This window comes from Schistocerca gregaria, chromosome 3, assembly GCF_023897955.1.
Source record: "Schistocerca gregaria isolate iqSchGreg1 chromosome 3, iqSchGreg1.2, whole genome shotgun sequence".
NCBI lineage: Eukaryota > Metazoa > Arthropoda > Insecta > Orthoptera > Acrididae > Schistocerca > Schistocerca gregaria.
Genome location: NC_064922.1, coordinates 367,826,527 through 367,841,414, shown reverse-complemented (window position 1 = coordinate 367,841,414; position 14,888 = coordinate 367,826,527). Strand labels below are relative to the sequence as shown.

Sequence of the window (14,888 nt, the reverse complement as noted above, 5' to 3'; positions counted from 1 at the left end):
AGAATGTGCTTAAAACGTCAATCTAGGCCTGTCCTGTGATAGTGCCATGCAAAACAACAAGGAGTGCAGGCCCCCTCCATGAAAAACACGACCACACAACCGCCTCCGAATTTACTGTTGGCACTACACACGCTGGCAGATGACGTTCACCAGGCATTTGCCATATCTACACCCTGTCATCAGATCACCATGTTTTGTACACTGATTCGTCACTCCACACAACGTTTTCCACAGTTCAATCGTCCAATGTTTACGATCCGTACACCAAGCGAGGCGTCGTTGGGCATTTACCGGCGTGATGTGTGGCTTATGAGCAGTCGCTCGACTGTGAAATCCAAGTTTTCTCGCCTCCCGCCTAACCGTCATAGTACTTACAGTGGATCCTGATTGCGTCTGGAGCTCCTGTGTAATGGTCTGGATAGATGTCTGCCTATTACATATTACGAACCTCTACGAACTGTCGGCTGTCTCTGTCAGTAAACAGACGAGGTCGGCATGTACGCTTTTGTGCTGTGGGTGACCCTTCACATTTCCAACTCACTATCACATCGTGAACAGTGGACCTAGGGATGTTTAAGAGCCGGCCGGAGTGGCCGAGCGGTTCTAGGCGCTACAGTCTGGAACCGCGCGAGCTCCGGTCGCAGGTTCGAATCCTGTCTCGGGCATGGATGTGTGTAATGTCCTTAGGGTAGTTAGGTTTAAGTAGTTCTGAGTTCTAGGGGACTGATGACCTCAGAAGTTGTCCTATAGCGCTCAGAGACATTTGAACCATTTGATGTTTAACGGTATGGAAATCTCGCGTGCAGACGTATGACACAAGTGACGCCCAATCACCTGACCACATTCGAAGTCCGTCCCATTCTGCTCGCTCACGATGTCTAATAACTACTGAGGTCGTTGATATGGTGTACCTGGCAGTAGGTGGCAGCACAGTGCACCTAATACGAAAAACGTGAACGTGTCCGTGGGGTTGTCCAGATACTTTCGATCACATAGTGTATGAAGCTACCAGCATACATAACTAAAAGAGACAGGCGCGGGAAAAAATAAAAAAAAAATTACTGCTGACTGTACATACAGTAGTGAAACATGTAATACCAAAACCGTAAAACGGTGTTGGCAAGGCGGAATTCGTCATTTCGTCTTTTGGAGACGGTGGGGAGTGAAGCTATGGATGCTTTTTTTTTTTTTTTTTTTTTTTTGAGTCATCGGTCTTCTGAATAGTTTGATGCGGCTCGCAACGAATTACCTGTGCCAGTCTTTTCAGGGTAGCACTTGCAATCTACGTCCTCTATTATTTTCTGGATATCTTCCAATCTCTGTCTTCCTCCACAGTTTTTGCCCTCTACAGCTCCCTCTAGTATCATGGAAGTCATTCACTGATTTTGTAAAAGATGTAGTGTAATCCTGTCATTTCTCCTTGATAGTGTTTTCCACATATTCCTTTCCTCTCCGTTTCGCACAGAACCACCTCATTCCTTACTTTATCAGTCCGCCGAATTTTCAACATTCGTCTGTAGCATCACATCTCAAATGTTTAAATCCTCTTCTGTTCCGGTTTTCCCACAGTCCATGTTTCACTACCATACAATGCTGTGCTCCAAACGTACAGTCTCAGAAATTTCTTCCTCAAATAAAGACCTATTTTTATACTAGTAGACTTGGCAGGAATGCTATTTTTGCCAGTGCTAGTCTGCTTTTGCTGTCTTCCTTGCTCCATATGTCATTGGTTTGAAGTTAAGGAATTCTGATGCCTAGGCAGCTGCTTCGTGACCATCAATCCTGATGTTAAGTTTCTCGCTGTTCTCATTTCTACTATTTCTCATTACTTTCGTCTTTCTTCGAATTATTCTCAATCCATACTCTGTTCTGATCAGCCTGTCATTCCATTGAGCAGACCATGTAATTCTGCTTGACTTTCAATCAGGATAGTAATGTCATCAGCGAATCGTATCATTGATATCCTTTCTCCTTGAATTTTAATTCCACCCCTAAACCTTTCTTTTATTTCCATCATTGCTTCCTCGATGTACAGATTCAACAGTAAGGGCGAAAGACTACATTCTTGTCTTACACCCTTTTTAATACGAGCACTTCATTCAAGATCGTCCACTCTTATTATTCCCTCTCGGCTGTTGTACATATTGTATATGACCCGTCTCTTTATATAACTTACCCCTGTTCTTCTCAGCATTTGGAACATACTGCACCATTTACATTGTCGAGTGCTTTTTACCAGGTCGACAAAACCTATGAATGTGTCTTGATTTTTCTTTAGTCTTGCTTCCATTATTAACCGCAACGTCAGAAATCCCTCTCTGGTGCCTTTACCTTTGCTGAAGCCAAACTGATCGTCTTCTAACAGATCCTCAACTTTATTTTCCAACCTTCAATATATTATTCTTGTCAACAACTTGGATGCATCAAGTCTTAAGCAGATTGTGCGGTAATTCTCGCACTTGTCAGCTCCTGCAGTCTGTGGAATTGTATGGATGATATTTTTCCGAATGCCAGATGGTATGTCGCCAGACTCAAACATTCGACACATCTACGTGAATAGTCGTGTGGTTACCAATTCATCAAATGATTTTAGAAATTCTGATGGAATTTTATCTGCATTATTTGATCTTGAGTCCTTGATACCTATTTTAAATTATTATTGTAATACTGCAACCCCCATCTCTTATAAATCGACTCCTGTTTCCTCATCTATCACGTCAGACAAATCTTCATCCTAATAGCGGTCTTCAATGTACTCTTTCCACCTATCCACTCCCTCCTCTGCGTTTAACAGTGGAATCCCTGTTGCATTCATGATGTTACCACCTTGCTTTTAATTTCACTGAATGTTGCTTTGACTTTCTTATATGCTGAGGCAGTCCTTCCGACAATCAGTTCTGTTTTTTCACATTTTTCATGCAGCCATTTCGTCTTAACTTCCCTGCAACATTTATTTAACTACTGAGTGATTTGTATTTCTGTAGTCCTGAATTTCTCCGAACATTTTTTTACTTCCTTCTTTCATTGATCAACTGAAGTATTTCTTCTGTTGCCCATGTTTTTTTCGCAGTTGCCTTCTCTGTATCTATGTTTTTCTTTCCAGCTTCTGTAATAACCCTTTTTAGAGCTGTGCATTCCTCTTCAACTGTATTACCTACCGAGCTGTTGCTTAATGCTACATCTATAGCCTTAGAGAATTTGGGGCGTATCTCGTCATTCCTTAGTATTTCTTTGCGTATTGACCCTGATTAATCTCTTAAACTTCAGCCTACTCCTCATCACTACTACCCTGTGATCTGAGTCTATATCGGATCCTGGGTAAGCTTTACAATCCACTATCTGATTTCGGAATCTCAGTGTGACTCTGCCGTAATCTAACTGAAATCTTCCCGTATCACCCAGCCTTATCCATGTACACCTTCTCCTCTTGTGAGTCTTGAACAGAGTATTCGCTAATACTAGCTGAAACTTGTTACTCAATTAGTCATTCTCCTGTCTCATTCCTTGTCGTAAACGCATATTTTCCTATAACTATTTCTTTTATTCCTCTCACTGCAACTGCATTCCAGTCGTCCACGACTATTAGATTTTCGTCTCCCTTTATGTACTCTATTACCCTTTCAATATCCTTCTACACTTTCTCTGTCGCTTCATGCTCAGCCTGCGACGTCGGCATGTATACCTGAACTATCGTTATTGGTATTGGTTCGCTGTCGATTCTGCTAAGAACAACCCTATCTCTGCACTACTTTCCTATTCATAACGAATCTTACCTCCATTACACCATTTCATGCTGCTGTTGATGTTGCCCTATACTTATCTGACCAGAAATTTTTGTCTTCTTTCCATTTCACTTCGAATCCGCCAACGCTTAAATTTTGATTAATAATAATAAGCATTGGCCGTTCTGCGAGTGGGCCTTCGCCTCCGAAAGCCCATGTCGATGATGTTTCGTTGATTGGTTCGTATTCTGACACTTGTTGATGGCCCAGCATGGAAATCTGTAGCAGTTTGCAGGAGGGTTGCACTTGTACCACGTTGAACGACTCTCTTCAGTCACCCAACGGTGGCTGAAGAGAATCGTTCTTCTAGGATCTTTCTCCGACCGCAGCGACGTCGGAGATTTGACGTTTAGCGGATTCTTAATATTGAGGGTAGGCTCGCGAAATGGCGTAAGGGAAAATACCCAGTTCATCACTACCTCGGAGATGCTGTGTCCCATCTCTCGTGCGCCGACTATTACACCACGTTGATACTCACTTAAATCTTCATAACCTGCCATTGTAGCAACAGTAACCGACCTAAGAACTGCCCCAGACCCTTGTTTTATATAGGCGATGCCGACCGCAGTCTTCTGCTTTATTACATATCTCCGTATTTCAATACGCACGAGTACACCAATTTCTTTGGCGTTTCAAGGTATTTTGGATAACTTACGAGGGGAGCTTTTGGGAGGTGCATCGAGTTATGAGCTCCTACTTCGCCTGCTTATAGTGTGGGCAGGCACCTATCACACCCTAAAATTGTAGGTGCCAATGCGGCTACTTTTTTGAAATATTGCCTGTTTTATCCCACCAACTTGCTGGTATCCTCCATAAGGAGCTATTTATGCTTCTGTAAAGATTGGAGCACATGTAATTCAAAGTGCATATTTTATTGCTTCATGTTGAAGTTTGAATTTCTTTAAAAAAAAAAAACTTTTTTTGATGTTTAACTTAATTCTTTCTGGTAACTTAGTAACACAGTCTTCTGTTGTCTCTCTTTAACATCAACATAATTGAAATGATCAAACTGTTTTTTTAACCGCTTCATGTATAACATGTGTACATGGTTAGTACATGAACTAAATATTTGGAATGTGTAACATGGTTTATTTAACAAATGTTTTTACAAAAAAAGTGGCTAGTGAGCTAGACTCCCGTTCAGGCGACCCTGGTTCGAGACCCGTCTATGCTACTTTTGTTTCCTTTTTTCAAATGCCTGCCTTAATTTACAATTAATCATGAATATTCCGCAAGGAACTGATTAAAAATAATTACAAGCCTCTATAAATCAAAATTAGAAATTGAATGTCACATTTTGTTTCAATCTTTTACTTTTTTTATTTTAACAGGAAATTAAGCGTAATGTAATTACTTGAAATATTTTATTATTGCTCAACGTGTTTTCGTTGTATTTTTAATTTTCTTCCGTTGAGGTAGGGAATATTAAAAAACCGACGAATGAGGGATTAAAAATACGTTTCATTTAATGGAAAGTTAATCGATATTTCATATATTTTGACGAGTACATTCCGACGAATGACACTTGTTATAAAAACAATCAAAACATTTGCTCTTTCGACACCACGAACATCGTACGAATGCACATTCATTTTCGTCGCAATCGCATCTGTATTGGCTCAAGTCCGCAGGAAACGTCACTGCATTGACGTTATGGAATACTTCTTTTTGTGATGGATCTAGCGTCGCGGAAACATAAGTAGCATAGACGGGTCTCGAACCTGGGTCGCCTGGAAGGGAGTCTTGTTTGCTTGCCATTTTTTTCTGTTTTTTATTTTTATTTTAATTTTATTTTACTTTTATGCAAATGGGTAAAAGGAAAGCCATTCCTCTTCGGCTACATAAACAGAATGATAGGAAATCGTCCCGTTACTACGTAAGGGTGCTCCATACTATATGCCGCTGCGAATTTTTCGATGAATGTCGTCTCTTCCTGTGTTGTTTTCGTTGTTTGTTCAAACTCATAAAAAAAGGAACTGGGAAGAGGTGCTATGTTTATCTTCTCATGTCGTCGATAATCCAGCTGCGAGGCGGATTATGGAATGCGCTCCAAAGAAAATTAGAAAAATATTGCCTGTATTTAGGGTTCTTGACGATCGCACAATGTCGTTCGTTAAGATAATACCAAAAATCAAGTACTGTCTTTTCGCCATTACCGAATAGGTAGTGAACAGTGTGGCCACTAATCCACGTCACAGTTCATTTTTGCTCTTGGGAAATACATCTCATCGGGGAAAAGAAGTGATCGGGTAGTTATCCTGTCGGGAGTCGTGCGTGTGAGAAAAGCCAATATTTGACGCAGCAAATAGCAAACGTCCTTTGCCGACCCGCATTCGAAACGATGTTCATCCGTGCCAGTCACATGGCATGTGGTACACAAGGGTGAATCGGCGAGATGGATGTGATGTAGGCGGGACTGGCACAACTGTTTCCCATTAACAGTTACGTACCATGCAGATTGCACCTCAGTATCACTGCCTGCCACACAGCGCGCCACTTTGTGCTGGGGTGTTTGCTTTCAATCACATTCGGCGTCCTGTTCATTTGCATGGCAGCATATATTGCCCTCGTCATCATCAAGCCTGTGTGTAGTAGTGCGATAAGGGTGTAGCTTAATTCAAGGAATAATTGGCTAACGTAGACGAAAGATGCTGGGATGTCTGATATCATCACAGGGGGTGCGAGTGAGGTTGGTCGTAAGGCCTCCAGTAAGTTCCCATCTCCGCAGTTCAGAGGGACTGGTGTTGGGTGGGAGAAGCCAAATGGCACATACGGTGTAGCAGGTTCCTAGGTCCCTAGAATTATGCTGGAGGGCATGCTCCGCTACTGGGTATTGGATATCTCCTAGGCGGACAGTTCGTGTGTGTCCGTTCTTGCGCTCAGCCTAGTTGTTGTCATACCAATGTAAAAGGCTGTGCAGTGCAGGCATGTCAGCTGATAAATGACATGTGTAGTTTCACACGTGGCCCTGGATCTGTGATCCCGAGTGAGGAAGTTACAGCACTCTTACTCGGAGTTGTTTTCATGTAACAAGGCTTAAAAGTTTAATACTTTACTAACTCACGGCGTTTGGGAAACTAGTTTGCCTACCTTATTATTATCATTCCTTATTGATTTACTTACCTTGTTAACCCTCCTATCCCTATCAATTGAAATATGGAAAAATACAAACGAGAAGAATAACATCCGCTAGATTTCTTCGAGATTCGAATCCGGATTTTTCGATTCGCAGCCTGTTACCTTAGTCGTTGCGCTATCGGCGACAGACGTTAACCATGTGGGTACAGACGCGGCAGTTGTAAAAGTTTCTTACCTCGATTTCTGGAAAAGTATGCATTTTCGGACCCTAAACCTGATGATGAAAGATGCTCTATTTACAATTATCTATCGATCCCGCCTACTTTGAGTCTGTCGCTCGTCATAACCTTTAGGGGTGATTTTCTCAAAAACGTGGGGGTGTTGGCCCAAAATATCTTAGAGACCTTCGTTTTAGGTTGTACACAAGCGACCTGCCAAATCTGAGCCTATTCTGTTGTCCGTCTCTGAGGCCTTCCCCTTGTGAGTCTCGTGGACGAAAAGCGAGAGCTGGGTTTCACAAGATCGTCTTTTTCGAAACCCATCAAATTTATAGAAAAACGCTACGAACTTTTACGCACCAGCCCAACAAAAAGTGCTAGAACATCCGAATGCTGATTGCAGTACTGTTGATGACGGTGCAGCAGATGGAAGCAAAGTGCCGTTGCGCAGCGGGCACAGGGGTTGCGCTGCCTGCTGGGGCGCAGCACGTGCGCGCCGGCCGCACACGTGGACCGCACGCGGGCAGCGCGGCTCGTGGGGACCTGTTGCTGGCGGCGCCCCCACCGCGCCACACGGGCTGCCGCCGGCTCGGCTCACTCGCGGCTCGGACGCGCCGCTGCACGCACCGCAGCTACTGCCGCCGCATGCCTCGCGCCACAGCCGCTGCCGACTGCTCAGCCGCCGCAAAGGTTCGCGCTGTTCGTGCGCTGGGGCGGTCGGACTCCGCCAGCGCTCAGTGTTGTGTTGTTGCTGCTGCTACTACTACTACCACCACCGCGCGACTAGTGACAAGCGAGTGCTCGTGACGGCCAACTCTGCGGCGTCGATGTGTGCTGCTGCTGCCGCCGCCGGCTTCGACACCGGGACATAATTCAGTCGGTGAGTCGTGTAATTCGTAGACGTCGCGAGCGTCCATCTACATCCACATCCATACTCCGCAGGCCACCTGACGGTGTGCGGCGGAGGGTACCCTGAGTACCTCTATCGGTTCTCCCTTCTATTCCAGTCTCGTATTGTACGTGGAAAGAAGGATTGTCGGTATGCTTCTGTGTGGGCTCTAATCTCTCTGATTTTATCCTCATGGTCTCTTCGCGAGATATACGTAGGAGGGAGCAATATACTGCTTGACTCTTCGGTGAAGGTATGTTCTCGAAACTTTAAACAAAAGCCCGTACCGAGCTACTGAGCGTCTCTCCTGCAGAGTCTTCCACTGGAGTTTATCTATCATCTCCGTAACGCTTTCGCAATTACTAAATGATCCTGTAACGAAGCGCGCTGCTCTCCGTTGGATCTTCTCTATCTCTTCCTCGAAACAGCTCTTCACTTTCAAAATATTTCTAGAAGAAAAGCAGCCAGTTGCGAAATTTTTTATGTATGGAACTAGAGCCACTGTGAATCTCTTCTTTCCTTCATTTATAAGGGGTTGGATTGGAATGTTTCGGGAAGGAGACCAGACAACGAGGTCATCGGTCTCATCGGATTAGGAAGGATGCGGAAGGAAGTCGGCCGTGCCCTTTTCAGAGGAACCATCCCAGCGTTTGCCTGGAGTGATTTAGGGAAATCACGGAAAACCTAAATCTGGATGGCCGGAGGCGGGATTGAACCGTCGTCCTCCCGAATGCGAGTCCAGTGTCTAACCACTGCGCCACCTCCCACGGTGTGAATCTCTCGGAGGAAAACATCTACCTGCATAGGCAGCTTTATTTTAAAGTAACCACTTCATTTCATTGACATTTTCAACTTTTGTAGTCCTGACTTCCTCAGTTACGTGTAATATTACGGTGTGCTGATAATTTTTACTTATGGACCGTCTGACAGCGACTGAATAAAACACAATTTTAGTGCCACACGCGTTTCGCCTTCATTTTCTGCAAGGCGTCATCAGTGGCCTGGAATATGTACATATATTGGAACAAATAAGCCCTCGGTCACAAATATTAAGTCAAAATTGACCTGGTTTCGGCGCTACTATGAGCGTCGTCTTCAGAATTAGACTAACTATTCTAAAACATATTAGGTATATAGTACATTAATAAAATTAAAGTTTGTACTGACTTACTGACTTAAGTCACATATTAAAAAAGATCTAAGCCAGAAAGGCGACGTCATGAACAGTTGTGAGATGGCGAGCCGCTATGAGCTGCTCGTACTGTGAACAAGGGTTGCAACAAGACTTTTTAATATGTGGCTTGTAAGTACTGCATCTTTTCCAGTAAGTACAAACTTTAATTTTATTAATGTACTATTTACCTAATTTGTTTTAGAACAGTTAGTTTAATTCTGAACACGACGCTCATAGTAGCGTCGAAACCAGGTCAATTTTGACTTAATATTTGTGACCGAGGACTTACTTGTTCCAATATAATTCTGACACAGTCACTGAACCTTACAGCTATGTTCAAAGTTTTATGTGTACATATGTTTGCTATTTAATTTACATTTTTGTCACTGTACCTATAGGTTATAAACAGTTCTGGTGGTTGGTATTTCCGATTAAGTAGTAATGTTTTGAACGGTACTTACAGGTTGCGTGGACAATTTGTTACATATTACGCTCCTGTTGCAGTTTTGGTGTTGTTCTTCTTCTTAAGAATGCCAATTTGCGGTTTTCCGCCCACATTCCACAGCACTATGAACTGAACGCTTGTTTCAATGCAATGTTTTGGTTTCTGATGCCGACAGTCAGATGTTTCTGCCAAAGATCGAATGTTATTGCCAAACTTTGATGTGTAATTATTGAAGTATCTGTGATCTGTTCGTGTATGCATTTGAGTGTGTGTGTGTGTGTGTGTGTGTGTGTGTGTGTGTGTGTGTGTGTATTTTGGTGTGGGTGTGGTACAATTTTTTTTGTCCACTCAACCTGTAAGTACAGTTCAAAAGATTACTACTCAATAGGAAACATCAAACACCAGAACTGTTTATAACCTATAGGTACAGTGACAAAAATGTAAATTAAATAGCAAACATATGTACATATTCCAGGCCACTGATGATGCCTTGCAGAAAATAAAGCCGAAACTCGTATGGCACTAAAATTGTGTTTTATTCAGTAGCTGTCAGACGGTCCATAAGTAAAAATTATCAATATACCATAACTTCATTTCATTACTTAGCGACTACAGAAATTCACCCCTTTGGCGTTATCAAGCTACATCACAGTACAAAAATTAATATGCCAATACGTAGCATAATACAGCGTATATCAAAAAGAATCATTCGATTTTAAAAAAAATCATAACTATTATGTTATTTGAGACATGCGTTGTAATGTACAAACTCTCGAGTTTTGCATGGTTCCCTCTAGGCAGCAGCAGTATGCGGTAATTTTTAAATCAGAGGATTCCTGAACGATGGATCGGTCGCACTGGACCAAAAGATTCAGCCTTACATTACTGCTTCCAAGGTCACTGACTATATGTGATTATTCCTTGTGTGGGGTTTGTAAAATACACTGTTTACGTACTTCCGTTACCAGCAACAATGAACGAACTGAGACATCGCATAACAGCATCTGTGGAAGCTGTAACTCAAGACATGCTCGCTGCTGTGTGGGAAGAATTTGAATACCGCATTGACATATGTTACGCATCTCAAGGGGGGGCATATTGCCATCATCAGATCTTCTGCAGTAAACCAATGAAAAGGTACGAAAAATCACATTTCGGGTTTTATTTCATCAAAAACCAAATTTCTTTCTATATGTTGATTAGTTTTAGACACAATAGATGTCAGACCGGATGATCCTTTTTGATAGAAGCAGCATGTGGAGGTGTAATTAATAAGGCTGTCACACAACCATAAGTAATGGGCACAGCTACCTTAGGCGTGAAATCCATATCTAGAGACGAAAAAAATTCGAGCCTTAAACAATTATTTTGACACGCTCTCCACATCATGTACGTTTTTATTTTAAATAGTTAGAATAAAATATTGTAATGTGTTGTTTGCCATGACAGTGACAAAAACCGCAGAAGGATCGCATTTTTTCAGTGTTACATATGGATGTGACATCTGAGATAGTTTTGCCCGAACTACTACGATTCTGCGAAACACTCACCAGGGACGCCATCACAAGTTGATTACTCCATACAGGTGTGTGGAATGTATCACGCTACGTAGGCTACAATTTTTTGTCGTGTTATAGTTTCATAATGCCCAAGGGACGAAATGAGCTAGTTGTTACATAATGAAACAAGTTGGTTATTTCAAAATAAAACAGCCTACACACGAAAATGACTTCTCTCGAGGTAGAAACAGTACAAATTCAAACAGTCGAGATCGCTGTTGTACAACATTTTTGTGATGACCGGTTTCAGCAAAGTACGTTGCCATCATCAGATCTTCCACAGTACGCTGTTTTTATGTAGTAGTTATTTATGTTTGACTTGCTGATATACCACTGTTCTCATCTTCATGAAGTATCGTTCTATGATATGACACGGTATAATACTCATTTGAACAAGAGTCAGTGAAATGTACTGCAGAAGATGTGATGGTGACAAAGTAGATTGCTGAAATCGGTCATCACAATAAATGCTGTACAAGAGCGATGTTATCTGTCTGAAGGTGTACTTCTGTTTCTACCATGATCTAGATCGCCTCCAATTTCATAATGTTAAGTGTATATTATTTACTCTGGGTGTGCGTCTTTTGTTTTTTTAATTGACCGTCCTTCAACATGCCCATCACGTGACCATGACAATTACAGCGTAAACATAGCGCAGTTATTTATAAATATTTTCATTGTTGCAGAAATAACTTGTGGTGTGATGGGTATGCTCTTAATCGTGAAACTCCGAATTGCAAGTCACTTTAGGACGTATCTTAGGCATCAAGGAAGAATTGCAGGTAGTATTGTGAGCTGTATGGTGAGGGGAGCGGGGGTATAAGAAAAATTAAGAGCGAGGCCAAGGCTTGACTATAGCAAGAAAATTCAAATGGACTTATGTTGCATTACGTATGCAGAGATGATGTGGCTTACGCAGGACAGGCTTATGTGCGGGAGTCATCAAATCAATCTTTGGTTTGACGAACTAAGAAAACGCTAAGTAGTGGACCTCGGTTGCGGCTTTCGTAGTTTATGCAAGATATTTCTGCATAACATGCGTTAAAATACTATCAGACATTTGTGCATTACGTACTATAGGTTCTCTTAATTTACACTGCAGTTTCAATTTTAATGACGAAAGGTGAGTTAAATATGGTGCGGACGTTAATATTTGTGTACACTACAGATCACCCCGTTATCACAACTTTTATTTGACATTCAAATTCGTTGAGAACCAAACTGTAATCTTCCAGCCAAATGCAGACCTCTAGCTAGACTACAGATCAAACTATCACCATTATGAAGATATCTTGTGTGTGTGTGTGTGTGTGTGTGTGTGTGTGTGTGTGTGTGTGTGTTTGTGTGTGCGCGCGCGTGTGTGTGTAAGAGTTTCTAGTGCCTACCGCCTCCCATGTATGTTCATATGCATCACAATATTGTCAGAGATTTTTATGTTGCACAACAAAACTTTTCTAAACTTTCTTGCACTTGTTGGTTACGCCAACTCAAAACCAATTTGTCACTTTTATACTTAACCTAGTTCTCAGGCGACGCTACAGATCATTCTGTGACCACAACCAATATTTTAAAGGAACTGACTATCACACTCTAATCCAAATTTTTTGCATTGTGGGACTTTATTAATAATTCCATCTTGCGTCATTCTGGTTTTCTGGAATGAAATAATCGTCAACTGTATCATCAGAAAGTAGCTACGTATGGTATAAACAAGGACAAAAATTTAAAAACAATTATGAGATTCACCTACTCATATTTGAGGTGCTGCGATAGAAGTGCCTGAGTAAAATATATAAACTAGGACAATACATTTTTAAAAAGTTGAGACTTACCTGCGTGTCTTCTTCACATACTGGAGCGATAGGATTATATGCACTCTGTCTGGGGCCCCAGCCGCGTCTTTCGTCGAACTATATCGAATCATCAACTTTCAGGAAACTCAAAAGTATTATCATTAAATCACGGAGAAAAATCACAATGTAAAAATAGTCCAAATTTTCCATGGAGAAATTGTTAGTTCCTAAAAACCAAACAAGGAAAAAATCATCGCTATTTGTGGTGGTATTTACAGGAGAGAAAATGATATCCGAAAATCTTTTTACATTTTAACAAGATGGTGCCCCAGCGCTCATAATTATTTGAGGAACCTCACGATTAACCGCCAATAACTGCTGATAAAATTTCTTTATTGTACAACCAGTTTAGGTCCGCAGGTAATCATTAGGATCATAAAAGCTTTTAGAACGTCATACCAGGAGATAAAATCAGTGGCATCAGACCGTAAAATCCGTGAATTCGTCGCTGTTTGTCAAACATTAGAAAATTATATCTTCAACCATAAGAATATGCAGAACAGGGCACCAATTCATATTTTTTATAACATCGATCAGTAATGCAGAAAGCAATATGTAGTGTGTCCGTTCGTAATGTTAATGGTGAATGTTAACATAAAACTAATGAGGGCTGTGTTTTGCATATTTTTATGATTCACGATGTAAATTTTTAGTATTTTATGACCGTACCCAATTTCAAAGATTTTTCCTTATCTGAGGTCATTAATTTTATCGTCTAGTATGATGCAGAAGCTTTTATGAAACTGGTGATTGTCTGTGGACCGAAACTGGTTGTTCAATAAAGAAATTTTATCAGATGCTCTTGGCAGTAAATCACGACGTTATTCAAGAAAATTTTTTTGTCACTCACTCTTAACCACCATTGGTAGTGAACGCAGGGGTGTGAGGAAAACACGTTCTGCAACACGAGCCTGAGCAAACATATGGCTGTATTCACACTGTGGCTTATGCGTTAAAAAGCTAAGATTGAAAAAAAATGGCTAACGGACAAATAAACATTTCAAAAAAGAAAACTACTGGTTACTGTTTCTGCTCGAATTAATCTCAATTTACGAATGTCGCAGCCTGCGATGAAGTCTACTAGGGCAAGATAACACAGACAAAAAAACACTCAAGTGCTAGAATAATACCTGCAGTTATCATATCTTCTTCTGCGCGAGAGAGCTGTATATTGCCTGATATTTGTTTTGGAATGATCTTAAACATCTGCAAAAGCTACAGTATTGGCTACAGTTTCTAAATGCGATGGAAATTCTGCAGATATATTGAAATTCGTTTATCTGTCAAGTGTTTCTCGCGCATATTTATACCGTATATTTTTCTGTAAGGTAAGTGACACTGGATATTTCCAAAGTGATTTCTTCTACTTCCATTATCTAATACTTACTCTCGCTTTCACCCATGTTTTTACCGAGATTTCCAGTTTCTTTCTGTGAAATACATTTAGACGTTTGCGTCAAACAACATATTTTTCGTTTTAGTGGAGTAACCGAAAGCTGGTTTTCTTTTATTTTTGTATGAATGTATTGTAACGAGCCAAATAATTACTGAAGCCCTAATTCGTACTTATGAAGCACTGCAATTTAACCCTCAGCTCAAATGAAACTACTTATTAACTACTCGCATAGACAAGTACGGTTATACAGTGCGTGAAATATGGTTTGACAGTAATGTTAAAATTTTGTAAATCTTCTTTGTGAATGCAATTTTTTTTCCGAATGTATATATTACGGGTTTACTATCTAGTTCATCGAGTTTTAACACCCTGTTTTCATCACCACGATAGCACGCCCAGAGCATAAAAATTGATATTCCCGTAGCCATTAATGTAGAATAGTACTTTAATTTTTGCTCTGTATGGTGATACTAAGGTTTTTAAGTGTTCTCGAA

General features: G+C 41.1%; 1 protein-coding gene across 2 annotated transcripts in view; it reads left to right on the top strand.

Annotated features, from left to right (window-relative positions):
• The first annotated feature begins 7,674 nt into the window (after positions 1 to 7,674).
• Positions 7,675 to 14,888, top strand: part of LOC126353821 (potassium voltage-gated channel subfamily KQT member 1-like) — a 2,608,463-nt gene continuing 2,601,249 nt past the window's right edge. For both annotated transcript variants that reach the window (XM_050002939.1, XM_050002938.1), the window contains exon 1: positions 7,675 to 7,958. The gene's annotated coding sequence lies outside the window, so the exon portion shown is untranslated. The remainder of the gene's footprint in view (positions 7,959 to 14,888) is intronic.